The 14,546-nt window shown below is 38.1% G+C and overlaps 1 long non-coding RNA gene across 1 annotated transcript in view; it reads right to left on the bottom strand.

The window, feature by feature from the left end:
• Positions 1 to 2,321: 2,321 nt before the first annotated feature.
• Positions 2,322 to 14,546, bottom strand: part of LOC309620854 — a 263,177-nt gene continuing 250,952 nt past the window's right edge. Inside the window, exon 2 of the long non-coding RNA XR_014239702.1 lies at positions 2,322 to 2,435. This is a non-coding gene — a long non-coding RNA (uncharacterized lncRNA). The remainder of the gene's footprint in view (positions 2,436 to 14,546) is intronic.

The following is a 14,546-nucleotide window of genomic DNA, read 5'->3' as shown; positions in this document are numbered from 1 at the left end:
ATTAATCCTTTGTCAGTTACTTTATTTGCAAATATTTTATCCCATTCTGAGGGTTGACTTTTCATCTTGTTTATGGTTTCCTTTGCTGTGCAAAAGCTTTTAAGTTTCATTAGGTCCCATTTGTTTATTTTTGTTTTTATTTCCATTTCTCTAAGAGCTGAGTCAAAAAGAATCTTGCTGTGATTTATATCATAGACAGTTCTACCTATATTTTCCTCTAAGAGTTTGAGAGTGTCTGGCCTTACATTTAGATCTTTAATCCATTTTGAGTTTATTTTTGTGTTTTTTGTTAGGGAGTGTTCTAACATCATTCTTTTACATGTAGTTGTCCAGTTTTCCCATCACCACTTACTAAAGAGGCTGTCTTTTCTCCACTGTAAATTCTTGCCTTCTTTATCAAAGATAAGGTGACCATATGTGTGTGGGTTTATCTCTGGGCTTTCTATCCTGTTCCATTGATCTATATTTATGTTTTTGTGCCAGTACAATACTGTCTTGACTACTGTAGCTTTGTAGTATAGTCTGAAGTCTAGGAGCCTGATTCCTCCAGCTCCGCTTTTCTTTTTCAAGATTGCTTTGGCTATTCGGGGTCTTTTGTGTTTCCATACAAATTGTGAAATTTTTTGTTCTAGTTCTGTGAAGAATGTCAGTGGTAGTTTGATAGGGATTGCATTGAATCTGTAGATTGCTTTGGGTAGTAGAGTCATTTTCACCATGTTGATTCCTACAATCCAAGAACATGGCATATCTTTCCATCTACTTGAATCATCTTTAATTTCTTTCATCAGTGTCTTATAATTTTCTGCATACAGGTCTTTTGTCTCCTTAGGTAGGTTTATTACTAGATAATTTATTCTTTTTGTTGCAATGGTAAATGGGAGTGTTTTTTTAATTTCACTTTCACATTTTCATCATTATTGTATAGGAATGCAAGAGATTTCTGTGCATTGATTTTGTATCCTGCTACTTTACCAAATTCATTGATTAGCTCTAGTAGTTTTCTGGTAGCATGTTTAGGATTCTCTATGTATAGTATCATGTCATCTGCAAACAGTGACAGCTTTACTTCTTCTTTTCCGATTTGCATTAATTTTATTTCTTTTTCTTCTCTGATTGCTGTGGCTAAAGCTTCCAAAACTATGTTGAATAATAGTGGTGAGAATGGGCAACCTTGTCTTGTTCCTGATCTTAGTGGAAATGGTTTCAGTGTTTCACCATTGAGGATGATGTTGGCTGTGGGTTGTTCATACATGGACTTTATTAATTTGAGGAAAGTTCTCTCTAAGCCTACTTTCTGGAGTGTTTTTATCATAAATGGTGTTGAATTTTGTTGAAAGCTTTTTCTGCATCTATTGAGATGATCATATGGTTTTTCTCCTTCAATTTGTTAATATGGTGTATCACAGAGCTTGATTTGCATATATTGAACAATCCTTGCATTCCTGGGATAAACCCCACTTGATCATGTTTTATGATCCTTTTAATGTGGTGTTTGATTCTGTTTGCTAGTATTTTGTTGAGGATTTTTGCATCTATGTTCATTAGGGATATTGCCCTGTAGTTTTCTTTCTTTGTGACATCTTTGTCTGATTTTGGTGTCAGGGTGATGGTGGCCTTGTAGAATGAGTTGGGAGTGTTCCTCCCTCTGCTATATTTTGGAAGAGTTTGAGAAGCATAGGTGTTAGCTCTTCTCTAAATATTTGATAGAAGTCGCCTGTGAAGCCATCTGGTCCTGGGCTTTTGTTTGTTGGACGATTTTTAATCGCAGTTTCAATTTCAGTGCTTGTGATTTTTCAGTTCATATTTTCGATTTCTTCCTGGTTCAGTCTTGGCACGTTGTGCATTTCTAAGAATTTGTCCATTTCTTCCAGGTTGTCCATTTTATTGGCAAAGAGTTGTTTGTAGTAATAACTCATGATCCTTTGTACTTCTGTAGTGTCAGTTGTTACTTCTCCTTTTTCATTTGTAATTCTACTGATTTCAGTCTTCTCCCTATTTTTATTGTTGAGTCTGGCTAATGTTTTATCAATTTTGTTTATCTTCTCAAAGAACCAGCGTTTAGTTTTGTGATCTTTGTTATCGTTTCCTTCATTTCTTTTTCATTTATTTCTCATCTGATCTTTATGATTTCTTTCCTTCTGCTAACTTTTGGGGTTTTTTGTTCTTCTTTGTCTAATTGCTTTAGGTGCAAGGTTAGGTTGTTTATTTGAGATTTTTTTGTTTCTTTTTTTTTTTTTTTTTTTTTTGGCTGTGCTGGGTCTTCGGTTCGTGCGAGGGCTTTCTCTAGTTGCGGCAAGTGGGGGCCACTCTTCATCGCGGTGTGGGGACCGCTCTTCATCGCGGTGCGCGGGCCTCTCACTATCGCGGCCCCTCCCGCTGCGGGGCACAGGCTCCAGATGCGCAGGCTCAGTAGTTGTGGCTCACGGGCCCAGCTGCTCCGCGGCATGTGGGATCTTCCCAGACCAGGGCTCGAACCCGTGTCCCCTGCATTAGCAGGCAGATTCTCAACCACTGCGCCACCAGGGAAGCCCGATTTTTTTGTTTCTTTAGGTAGGATTGCATTGCTATAAACTTCCCTCTTAGAACTGTTTTGGTGAATCCCATAGGTTTTGGGTCATCAAGTTTTCATTGTCATTTGTTTCTATGTATTTTTTGATTCCTTCTTTGATTTCTTCAGTGAGCTCTTGGTTATTAAGTAGTGTATTGTTTAGCCTCCATGTGTTTGTATATTTTTACAGATTTTTTTCCTGTAATTCATATCTAGTCTCATAGAGTTGTGGTCGGAAAAGATACTTAATACAATTTCAATTTTCTTAAATTTACCACGGCTTGATTTGTGAACCAAGATATGATCTATCCTGGAGAATGTTCCATGAGCACTTGAGAAGAATGTGTATTCTGTTGTTTGGTGATGGAATGTCCTAAAAATATCAATTAAGTCCATCTTGTTTAATGTATCATTTGAAGCCTGTGTTTCCTTATTTATTTTCATTTTGGATGATCTGTCCATTGGTGAAAGTGGGGTGTTAAAGTCCCCTACTATGATTGTGTTACTGTCAATTTCCCCTTTTATGGCTGTTAGTATTTGCTTATGTATTGAGGTGCTCCTATGTTGGGTGCATAACTATTGACAATTTTTATATCTTCTTCTTGGATTGGTCCCTTGATCATTATGTAGTGTCCTTCTTTGTCTCTTGTAATAATATTTGTTTTAACGTCTATTTTTTCTGATATGAGAATTGCTACTCCAGCTTTCTTTTGATTTCCAGTTGCATGGAATATCTTTTTCCATCCCCTCACTTTCCCTCTGTATGTGTCCCTAGGTCTGAAGTGGATCTCCTGTAGACAGCATACATATGGGTCTTGTTTTTGTATCCATTCATCCAGTCTATGTCTTTTGGTTGGAGCTTTTAATCCATTTACATTTAAGGTAATTATCGATATGTATGTTCCTATTACCATTTTCTTAATTGTATTGGGTTTGTTATTGTAGCTCTTTTCCTTCTCTTGTGTTTCCTGCTTAGAGAAGTTCCTGTAGCATTTGTTGTAAAGCTGGTTTGGTGGTGCTGAATTCTCTTAGCATTTGCTTGTCTGTAAAGGTTTTAATTTCTTCATCAAATCTGAATGAAATCCTGACTGGGTAGCATAATCTTGGTTGTACGTTTTTCTCCTTCATCACATTAAATACGTCCTGCCACTCCCTTCTGGCTTGCAGAGTTTTTTTATGAAAGATCAGCTGTTAACCATATAAGGAATCCCTTGTGTGTTATTTCTTGTTGTTCCCTTGTTGCTTTTAATATTTTTTCTTTGTATTTAATTTTTCATAGTTTGATTACTTTGTGTCTTGGCCTGTTTCTCCTTGGATTTATCCTGTATGGGACTCTCTGTGTTTCCTGGACTTGATTAACTATTTACTTTCCCATATTAGGGAATTTTTCAACTATTATCACTTCAAATATTTTCTTAGTCCCTTTCTTTTTCTCTTCTTTGTCTGGGACCCCTATAATTTTAATGTTGGTGTGTTTAATGTTGTCCCAGTGGTCTCTGTGAGTGTCCTCAATTCTTTTCATTCTTTTTTCTTTATTCTGCTCTGCAGTAGTTATTTCAACTATTTTATTTTCCAGGTCACTTATCTGTTCTTGTGCCTCAGTTATTCTGCTATTGATCCCTTCCAGAGAGTTTTTAATTTCATTTATTTTGTTGTTCATCACTGTTTGTTTGCTCTTTAGTTCTTCTAGGTCCTTGTTAAACGTTTCTTGTGTTTTCTACATTCTGTTTCCAAGATTTTGGATCATCTTTACTAACATTATTTTGAATTCTTTTTCAGGTAGACTGCTTATTTCCTCTTCATTTGTTAGGTCTGGTGGGTTTTTTCCTTGCTCCTTCATCTGCTGTGTGTTTCTCTGTCTTCTCATCTTGCTTAAGTTGCTGTGTTTGCAGTCTCCTTTTCTCAGGCTGCAGGGTCATAGTTCCCGGTTTTTTTTGGTGTCTATCCCCAGTGGCTAAGGTTGGTTCAGTGGGTGTGTAGGCTTCCTGGTGGAGGCGACTTGTGCCTTTGTTCTGGTGGATGAAGCTGGATCTTGTCATTCTGGTGGGCAGATCCATATCTGGTGGTGTGTTTTGGGGTGTCTGTGGCCTTATAATGATTTTAGGCAGCCTCTCTGCTAATGGATGGGTTTGTGTTCCTGTCTTGCTAGTTGTTTGGTATAGGTTGTCCAGCACTGTAGCTTGCTGGTCGTTGAGTGGAGCTGGGACTTGGCATTGAAATTGAGATCTCTGGGAGATTTTTGCCATTTGATATTACATGGAGGTGGGCCGTCTCTTGTAGACCAGTGTCCTGAACTTGGCTCTCCCACCTCAGAGGCACAGCTCTGATGCCTGGCTGGAGCACCAAGAGCCTTTCATTCACATGGGTCAGAATAAAAGTGAGAAAGGAAAGAAAAAAGAATATAATTAAAATAAAATATGTTATTAAAATAAAAAATAGAAAATAATTATTAGAAAAATTTTTAAAGTAATAAAAAAAAGAAGAATGAAAGAAAGAAGAGAGCAACCAAACCAAACAACAAATCCACCAATGATACCAAGTGCTAAAAACTGTATTAAAAAAAAAAAAAAAGGAGAGACAGAACCCAGGAGAAATGGTAAAAGCAAAGCTATACACACAAAATCACACAAGAAAGCATACACATACACACTCACAAAAAGAGAAAAAGGGGGAAAAAAAAAAAAATATATATATATATATATATATATCATTGCTCCCAAAGTACACCTCCTCAATTTGGGATGATTTTTGTCTATTCAGGTATTCCATAGATGCAGGGTGCATCAAGTTGATTGTGGAGATTTCATCCACTGCTCCTGAGGCTTCTGGGAGAAATTTCCCTTTCTCTTCTTTGTTTGCACAGCTCCTGGGGTTCAGCTTTTGATTTGGACCCGCCTCTGTGTGTAGGTTGCCTGAGGGTGTCTGTTCTTTGCTCAGAGAGGACGGGGTTAAAGAAGCAGCTGATTCAGGGGCTCTGGCTCACTCAGTCCGGGGGTAGGGAGGGTTACGGAGTGCAGCGCGAGCCTGCGGTGACAAAGATCCCTGTGACGTTGCACCAGCCTGAGGTGCACCATGCATTCTCCCAGGGACGTTGTCCCTGGATCATGGGACCCTGGCAGTGGCATGCTGCACAGCCTCCTGGGAGGGGAGGTGTGGATAGTGACCTGTGGTTGCACACAGGCTTCTTGGTGGCTGCAGCAGCAGCCTTAGCATCTCGTGCCTGTCTTTGTGGTCCACGCTGGTAGCCACGGCTCGCGCCTGTCTCTGGAGCTCTTTTAAGTGGCACTCTTAATCCCCTCTCCTCACGCACCAGGAAACAAAGAGGCAAGAAAAAGTATCTTCGTTGTTCAGCAGCTCCAGACTTTTTCCCAGACTCCCTTCCGGTTAGCTGTGGTGCACTAGCCCCTTCAGGCTGTGTTCATGCAGCCAACCCCAGTCCTCTCCCTGGGATCTGACCTCTGAAGTCCGAGCCTCAGCTCCCAGCCCCCACCCGTCCCGGCAGGTGAGCAGACAAGCCTCTCGGGCTGCTGAATGTTGGTACTCTGTGCGGGAATCTCTCCGCTTTGCCCTCCGCACCCCTGTTGCTGCACTCTCCTCCATGGCTCTGAAGCTTCTCCCATCTGCCACCCGCAGTCTCCGCCCGTGAAGGGGCTTCCTAGTGTGTGGAAACCTTTCCTCCTTCACAGATCCCTCCCACTGGTGCAGGTTCCATCCGTATTCTTTTGTCTCTGTTTTTTCTTTTTCTTTTGCCCTACCCAGGTACGTGGGGAGTTTCTTGCCTTTTGGGAGGTCTGAGGTCTTCTGCCAGCATTCAGTAAGTGTTCTGTAGGAGTTGTTCCACTTATAGATGTATTTCTGATATATTTGTTAGGAGGAAGGTGATCTCCACATCTTACTCTTCTGCCATCTTGAAGCTCCCCCTTTTTTTTCCCCCTCTCTTTTTCTTTGTGCTTCCTCTAGTTTCACTTGCTGACAGGATGCTGCATGCAGAGGCCTTGCACCAGGCTGGCCCTTCAGACTAGAGTTCTTCCAGCCAAATGGGTGCTCTGGACACCTGCAGGGTAGAGGATTAAGACGTATGATCTGCTATGTATAAAATAAATAAGGTACAAGTATATATCGTAGAGTGCAGGAAATATAGTCAATATTTTATAACATTAAATGGAGTATAATCTTTAAAAATATTGAATTACTAATTTGTACGCCTGAAAGTAATATAATTTTGTAAATCAACTATGCTTTATTTTAAAAAGTGGGCATAATGACAAGAAGATGAATGAACTACTATGCAACTGGGTATACTTTTAATATTATACTGCATTTTATATTATTTTATTGTTTCCCAAGCATGTTTGTATACATTTGATTTTCACAGTCTTATAAGTTTGTCAGGAAAGTTTATCATTTATATTTTTCAGTAAGAAAATTGTAGCTTAGACTGAATTTCTGAAAATTACATAAATAGTAGATAGCAGAGCCCTGGTAAACTCACTTCTCCCAAAAGAGTGTTTTATCCACCACTATACAATTTTTTTCAAATGACCCCAATTATATTTCAACCAGTTTTTCATGAATGCCTAATCTGTGCCAAGCAATATATTATATGTTAGGGATACAATTATTTTTACTTTTAATTCATTTGTTATAAGTTTATTAGTTCATTTTTATTATATAAAAATGAATAATATGTATGAATTACAGGAGATTTGTGAAATACCAAAGTTATAGAAAAAATAATATACAACAGTTCCATCATAATTTCTAGTATCATATAGCAGCTGTCCCCAACTTTTTGGCACCAGGGACTGGTTTTGTGGAAGACAATTTTTCCACAGACCAGGACGGGGGGATGGTTTCAGGATGATTCAAGCACTTTATATTTATTGTGCACTTTATTTTTACTATTATTACATTGTAATATATAATGAAATAATTATACAACTCACCATAATGTAGACAGGAGGCAGAGCTCAGGCGGTAATGCCACTGATGGGGAGTAGTTGTAAATACAGATGAAATTTCACTTGCTCACCCACCACTCACCTCCTGCTGTGTGGCCTGGTTCCTAACAGGCTACAGACTGGTACTGGTCCGTGGCCCAGGGGTTGGGGATCCCTGTCATATAGTTCCATCTTCTTTCTCTTAAACCTTAAAAATTTGGCATGCCTACTTGAATGATGTGAGCAAAATCAAATGGAAAATTATAGAAAAGCTTTAGGATGGGTTATTGAAGAAGAGGTGTTAAAATATACCACGATGATTGTGGGTTGTCATACTCTACTTGTAATTATTTCAATCTGCTTTAGATACTTTGTGGCTATGCTATTAAATGCACTCAACTTTAGAATTGTTATCTTCTTGGAAATTGTTTATTTTACCATTCTATACTGACCTTCTTTATTACTAATAATATTTTTGCCTTTTAATCTGTTTTGTCTGATATTAACATAAACACATTAGATTTCTGTTCCCATCTCTTTGCTTTGAATCTTTCTGTGTGCTTATGTTTTAGATGTATTTCTCACAAATAATTTATAATTTTTTTTAAAGTTTTCTATCCAGTCTATCTTTGCCATTTAATTGGTTAGATTAGTCCACTTATATGTGTTGTGATGACTGACATGTTTAGATTTATTTCTACTGTCTTATCTTGTATTTTTAATAATTCTGCCTTTTCTATGCTTTCTTTAACTTCTTTTTCTGCCTTATATTACATGATTTTTCCTCTACTGGTGTTGATATACATTCTATTTACATTTTTCTTTTGATTACCCTTAAAAATTTGATTACCTACTTGACTTAACAATATCTAAAGTCATTCCATATCTTTATTTTCTAGTCTTCTTCTGAATATTATGAGTACATTATAATAATTTAACTCCAGTCTTCCTTTACCATTTTACCATATTTTCCAGTACTTTTGTTTTGTCTTGTTTTTATACTATCTAATAAGTTGTTCTTTTTGCTCTTGTTTCTGTTCTTTTTGTTGTTGCTGTTGTTGTTGTTGTTATACAGTTAATTCTTGTCTTCACTCTTGAATAATGATTTACCTGGTCATAAAATTCTACATAAGAAATTATTTTCTCTGAAAGCTGAAAATGATTTATTGATTAATTTCTATTATTGCTACTAATAAAGTCCCCTGTCTATTTTTATTTGTGAGTACTCTGTCTTTTCTCTCTGATTGCTTTTAAGATCTTCTTTTTATATTTTATGTGCAGTTTCTCTATAATGTGTATAGCATTGAGTTAGTTCTATTTATCCTTCTCCGTTTTAACTCTAATTTTTTTCCTGTGTATATTTGTCTTTCTTCAATTCTGGAAAACTCTAAGTCACTCTTTTCTTTGAATATTGCTTCTCCCCTATTTTCTCTATTCTCTCCTCTGTAACTTAGAACACATATATGCTAGACTTTTCAGTTCAATTTTGTATGTATCTGAACTTCTCTTTCATATTTTCCTTCTCTTTATTTACCTATACTACACTATGGATAAATTTATTAGATTTACCATTGAGATCATTAATATTCTCCTCAGTGGTTGTGATGCAAGGAACAGGATTGTATGGCACAGGATTATAAAATCTCTCTTAGCAATGCAGTAGAGGTTTCTTTTATATAAAATCTCTGAGGATTCTCACTGTTTCATGATTGTATTTTGATTTATTTTTCTTCCTCCTACTCTTTCACTTCCTCTCTCTTTCCTCTATTTTATTTTTTTAGATTTTTAAAAATTATTGATTTTATAAAGTAAACATTGGTTTGGAGGAAAAACTTGGAATCATGTTTTTGTCAGTTGTCAGATTTCAATTTGATTTGAAATTCAATTTTCCTGTAGAAAAAAGTGAATAAATTGAGTGAAAATGACTCTGCTTTGACAAACAGCTCATTGGAACCAGAGACTCCCTCTATTCCCAGAAAGGGAGTTTGCATCCAAGCCCAGCTTCCCCCTGGACCTGTGCTTCCTTCCACCAAACAGGGATCCCATTGACACCAAGTTCTTCATATTCTGGGAATATAACATTACAAAGAGCTCTTGCATACAAAAGACCCCCTAAATCAAGACTGCCTAGTTTCTAGCAGTCTATGTAGTTAGTTCTCCGCTGATAAGACTGCTTTTTTCACACTGGTCCCACAGGAGAACTATGTTCATTTATTGGGTCACAGACCCATACTATTGGATAATATGTGCCGACCCTACTAAATTTTCTAGGTGATGCTAGATCAAGGAGGCCTATTACTTTAGTTCTCTTGCATATGTAAATGTCCTTGGTTCATATAAGTCCTCTTAATAAAATCTATTCTTTAACTCATGCAGTGGGAAATTATGTTTTCCCCAAATCCTGATGTACATCTAATGGATTTGAGTTGCTTATCGTATATTGTTTTCTGGAAAGCTTTATGACTTTGAATTGTAGGGATTTTGAGGCTAAATCCAGGTTTACTGTGAGAAATATTTATATTTTTCATAATAACAACTATTAACAACTAAGATTTTTATGTTTACAATGTGCCAGTCACTGTGATACGTGCTTTACACACATTATATTTCATCTTCACAACAACCCTGTGAGATCAATACTATAATTACTCCCACTACACAGATGAGGAAACTGTGGGTTATAAATGTTAAGTAAGTTGTCAAAGGTCACACAACAAGTTAGTGGTAAAACAATGATTAGAACTCAAATCTATATGACTCTATACCTCAAACTATTAACTGTCATGCCAAGATTTCTCAAACTTGACAAATGGTGCTTTTCAAAATCTCACAGTACATTACAAATACCTCCATTTCATTTCTTTTTATGGCTGAGTAATATTCCATTGTATATATGTGCCACATCTTCTTTATCCATTCATCTGTCGATGGACATTTAGGTTGCTTCCATGTCCTGGCTATTGTAAATAGAGCTGCAATGAACATTTTGGTACATGACTCTTTTTGACCTATGGTTTTCTCAGGGTATATGCCCAGTAGTGGGATTGCTGGGTCGTATGGTAGTTCTATTTGTAGTTTTTTAAGGAACCTCCATACTGTTCTCCATAGTGGCTGTATCAATTTACATTCCCACCAACAGTGCAAGAGGGTTCCCTTTCCTCCACACCCTCTCCAGCATTTATTGTTTCCAGATTTTTTGATGATGGCCATTCTGACCGGTGTGAGATGATATCTCATTGTAGTTTTGATTTGCATTTCTATAATGATTAATGATGTTGAGCATTCTTTCATGTGTCTGTAGGCCATCTGTATATCTTCTTTGGAGAAATGTCTATTTAGGTCTCTGCCCATTTTTGGATTGGGTTGTTCGTTTTATTGTTATTGAGCTGCATGAGCTGCTTGTAAATCTTGGAGATTAATCCTTTGTCAGTTACTTCATTTGCAAATATTTTCTCCCATTCTGATAGTTGTCTTTTGGTCTTGTTTATGGTTTCCTTTGCTGTGCAAAAGCTTTTAAGTTTCATTAGGTCCCATTTGTTTATTTGTGTTCTTATTTCCATTTCTCTGGGAGCTGGGTCAAAAAGAATTTTGCTGATGTATGTCAAACAAATACAGTATGCTAACACATATATACGGAATCTAAGGGAAAAAAAAAAAAGGCCATGAAGAACATAGTGGCAAGACGGGAATAAAGACACAGACCTACTAGAGAATGGACTTGAGGATATGGGGAGGGGGTGGGGTGAGATGTGACAGGGTAAGAGAGTGTCATGGACATATATACACTACCAAATGTAAAATAGATAACTAGTGGGAAGCAGCCGCATAGCACAGAGATATCAGCTCGGTGCTTTGTGACCACCTAGAGGGGTGGGATGGGGAGGGTGGGAGGGAGGGAGATGCAAGAGGGAGGAGAAATGGGAACATATTGTATATGTATAAGTGATTCACTTTGTTATAAAGCAGAAGCTAACACACCATTGTAAGGCAATTATACTTCAATAAAGATGTTTAAAAAAAAAAAAACTCACAGTACAGACCCCCAATGTTTATTTAAATGATTTTCCCCTTTACTTTAGTACTTAAATGAACACAAACATAAAGTATAGATTCCTTATTTTTATAACTTATACAAATAATGCAAAATTGCAAGACAAATTTTAAAATTAATTACAAACAAAACTATGAAATGAATTGAATAAAGTTAATACTATTAATTTAATGTCATAGATGATACTATTATCTTAAACTAAAAAATAAACTTGTTTTTAACAATAAATCCTCTTTATTGAAGAATTATTCGATTAGTATCATAAGATGTAATACTAAAAATTATAAAAATAACATTTAATGAAGCATTCTTTATTGAATAATTTCTAAGTAGTTAATGCTTCATTACTTATTGCAAGTGAAGAATGACTAGTTGGTATAGACAAAAATGATTGTATAATTTGAATATGTTAGTAAAAGATACTACCCAGCATTATTCAATTTTAGCATTCCAATATTACTATGTGCTGTGAGAGTATTCAGTTCTCCCATAAATTTTCTTTAATTGAACTGCAATAAAACCTTCATTTGCCATGAGGTCATTGGACATTCACTTGTGTAAATACATCATTTATGCGTGAAGTTCTCTCTGTTATTAATCTCATTACCTCCAGTAATTTTTATTGCTCCATTAGTTCATTTTTAGGGCATTGAATCAAAGTCTTATTTTACTGATAAATAAAACAATTGAAGCTCATGTTTTATGAAAATATCCCTCAGTAGTGACACATCATACCAAAATAAAGGTTTTATTTAAACAATAATGGAAACAAAACCTCAAATTCTCTTGGAAATTTAAAGCACACCAGTGATCTCAAGATTCAGTTTGAGGGGGGCCTTCAAGATGGTGGAGGAGTAAGAGGTTGAGATCACCTTCCTCCCCACAGATACATCAAAAATACATCTACATGTGGAACGACTCCTACAGAACACCTACTGAACCTGGCAGAAGAACTCAGACTTCCCAAAAGACAAGAAAATCCCCACGTACCTGTGTAGGACAAAAGAAAAAAGAAAAAACACAGGCAAAAGAATAGGGACAGGACATGCACCTCTGGGAGGGAGCTGTGAAGGAGGAAAAGTTTCCACAACTAGGAAGTGCCTTCACTGGCAGAGACAAGGAGTGGGCAGGGGAGAAGCTTCAGAACCACAGAGGAAAGCACAGCAACAGTGTGTAGAGGGCAAAACAGAGAGATTCCCACACAGAGGATTGGTGCAGACCAACACTCACTAGTCTGAGAAGCTTGTCTGCTCACCTGCTGGGGCAGGTGGGGGCTGAGATCTGAGGCTCGGGTTTCAGAGATCAGATCCCAGGGAGAGGACTGGTGTTGGCTGTGAGAACACAGCCTGAAGGGGGCTTTTGCATCACAGCTAGTTGGAAGGGAATCTGGGAGTCCAGCAGGTCTGGACCTGCCTAATAAGCAGAAGACCATTGTTTCAGGGTGCGTGAGGAGAGGGGATTCCTTCGCTGTCTGCCCACAGAAGGCAGAGCACCACTTAAATGACTCCATAGATGGGCATGAGCCATGGCTATCAGCTCGGACCCCAGAGATGGGCATGAAATGCTAACACTGCTGCTACAGCCACCAAGAATCCTGTGTGCAAGCACAGGGCACTATCCACACACCCTTGGGAGCCTGTGTAACACACCACTGCCAGGGTCCCAAGATCCAGGTACAAGTTCCCCAGGAGAACACACGGTGCACCTCAGGCTGTTGAAACGTCACACCAGGTTCTGCTGCCACAGGTTCCCCCTGCATTCCAATTATAACTACCATGCCCCTCCCACACCCAGGAATGAGTGAGAAAGAGCCCCCTAATCAGCAGCTGCTTTAACCCCATACTGTCTCGGCGGGAACAGATGCCTGAGGATGACCTACAAACAGAGGTGAGGCCAAAACCAAAGCTGAACCCCAGGAGCTGTGCAAACAAATAAGAGAAAGTGAAATTTCTCTGTGCAGCCTCAGGAGAAGTGGATTAAATCCTGCAATCAACTTGATGCACTCTGCAAATGTGGAATACCCTGAATAGACAATGAATCATCCCAATATTGAGGTGGTGGACTTTGAGAGCAACTGTAGACTTGGGGTCTGCTGGCTGCTACTGATTTGTTTCTGATTTTTATGTTTATATGAGTATAGATTTTAGCACTTGTTATCATTGGTGGAATTGTTTATTGGTTTGGTTGCTCTCTCCTTCTTTATTATTTTTTTAGTAACATTTTTATTAATTTTTTTCTTTCTTCTATTTCTCACTTTTCTTCTGAGCCACATGGCTGACTGGGTCTTGGTGCTCTGGCCTGATGTCAGCCTGAGTCTCTGAGGTGGAAGAGGTGAGTTCAGGACATTGGATGACCAGAGACCTCCAAGCCCCATGGAATATCAATCTTCAAGAGTTCTTCTAGAGATATCCATCTCAATGCTAAGACCCAGTTCCACCCAATGGCCAGCAAGCTCCAGTGCTGAACACCCCATGCCAAACAACTAGCAAGACAGGAACACAACCCCACCCATTAGCAGAGAAGCCATCTAAAATCATACTAAGCTCACAGACACCCAAAAAAGCACCACCGGGAGTGGCTCTGCCTACCAGAAAGAAAAGATCCAGTCCCACCCACCAGAACACAGGCAATAGTCCCCTCTACCAGGAAGCCTAAACAAGCCACTGAACCAAACTGACCCACTGGGGGCAGACACCAAAAACAATGGGAACTATGAATGTGCAGCCTGTGAAAAGGAGACCCCAAACACAGAAAGCTAAGAAAATGAGACCATAGAAAAATATGCAACAGATGATGTAGCAAGGTAAAAACCCACTGACCAAACAAATGAAGAGGAAATAGGCAGTCTACCTGAAAAAGAATTCATAGTAATGATAGTAAAGATAATCCAAAATCTTGGAAATAGAATGGAGAAGATACAAGAAATGTTTAACAAGGAATTAGGAGAACTAAAGAGCAAACAAACAATGATGAATAACACAATAAATGAAATGAAATATTCTCTAGA

This window comes from Balaenoptera borealis, assembly GCF_965194805.1.
Source record: "Balaenoptera borealis genome assembly, chromosome: X".
NCBI lineage: Eukaryota > Metazoa > Chordata > Mammalia > Artiodactyla > Balaenopteridae > Balaenoptera > Balaenoptera borealis.
Note: the sequence above shows the minus strand (reverse complement) of the source record. Positions and strands in the feature narration are given on the sequence as shown.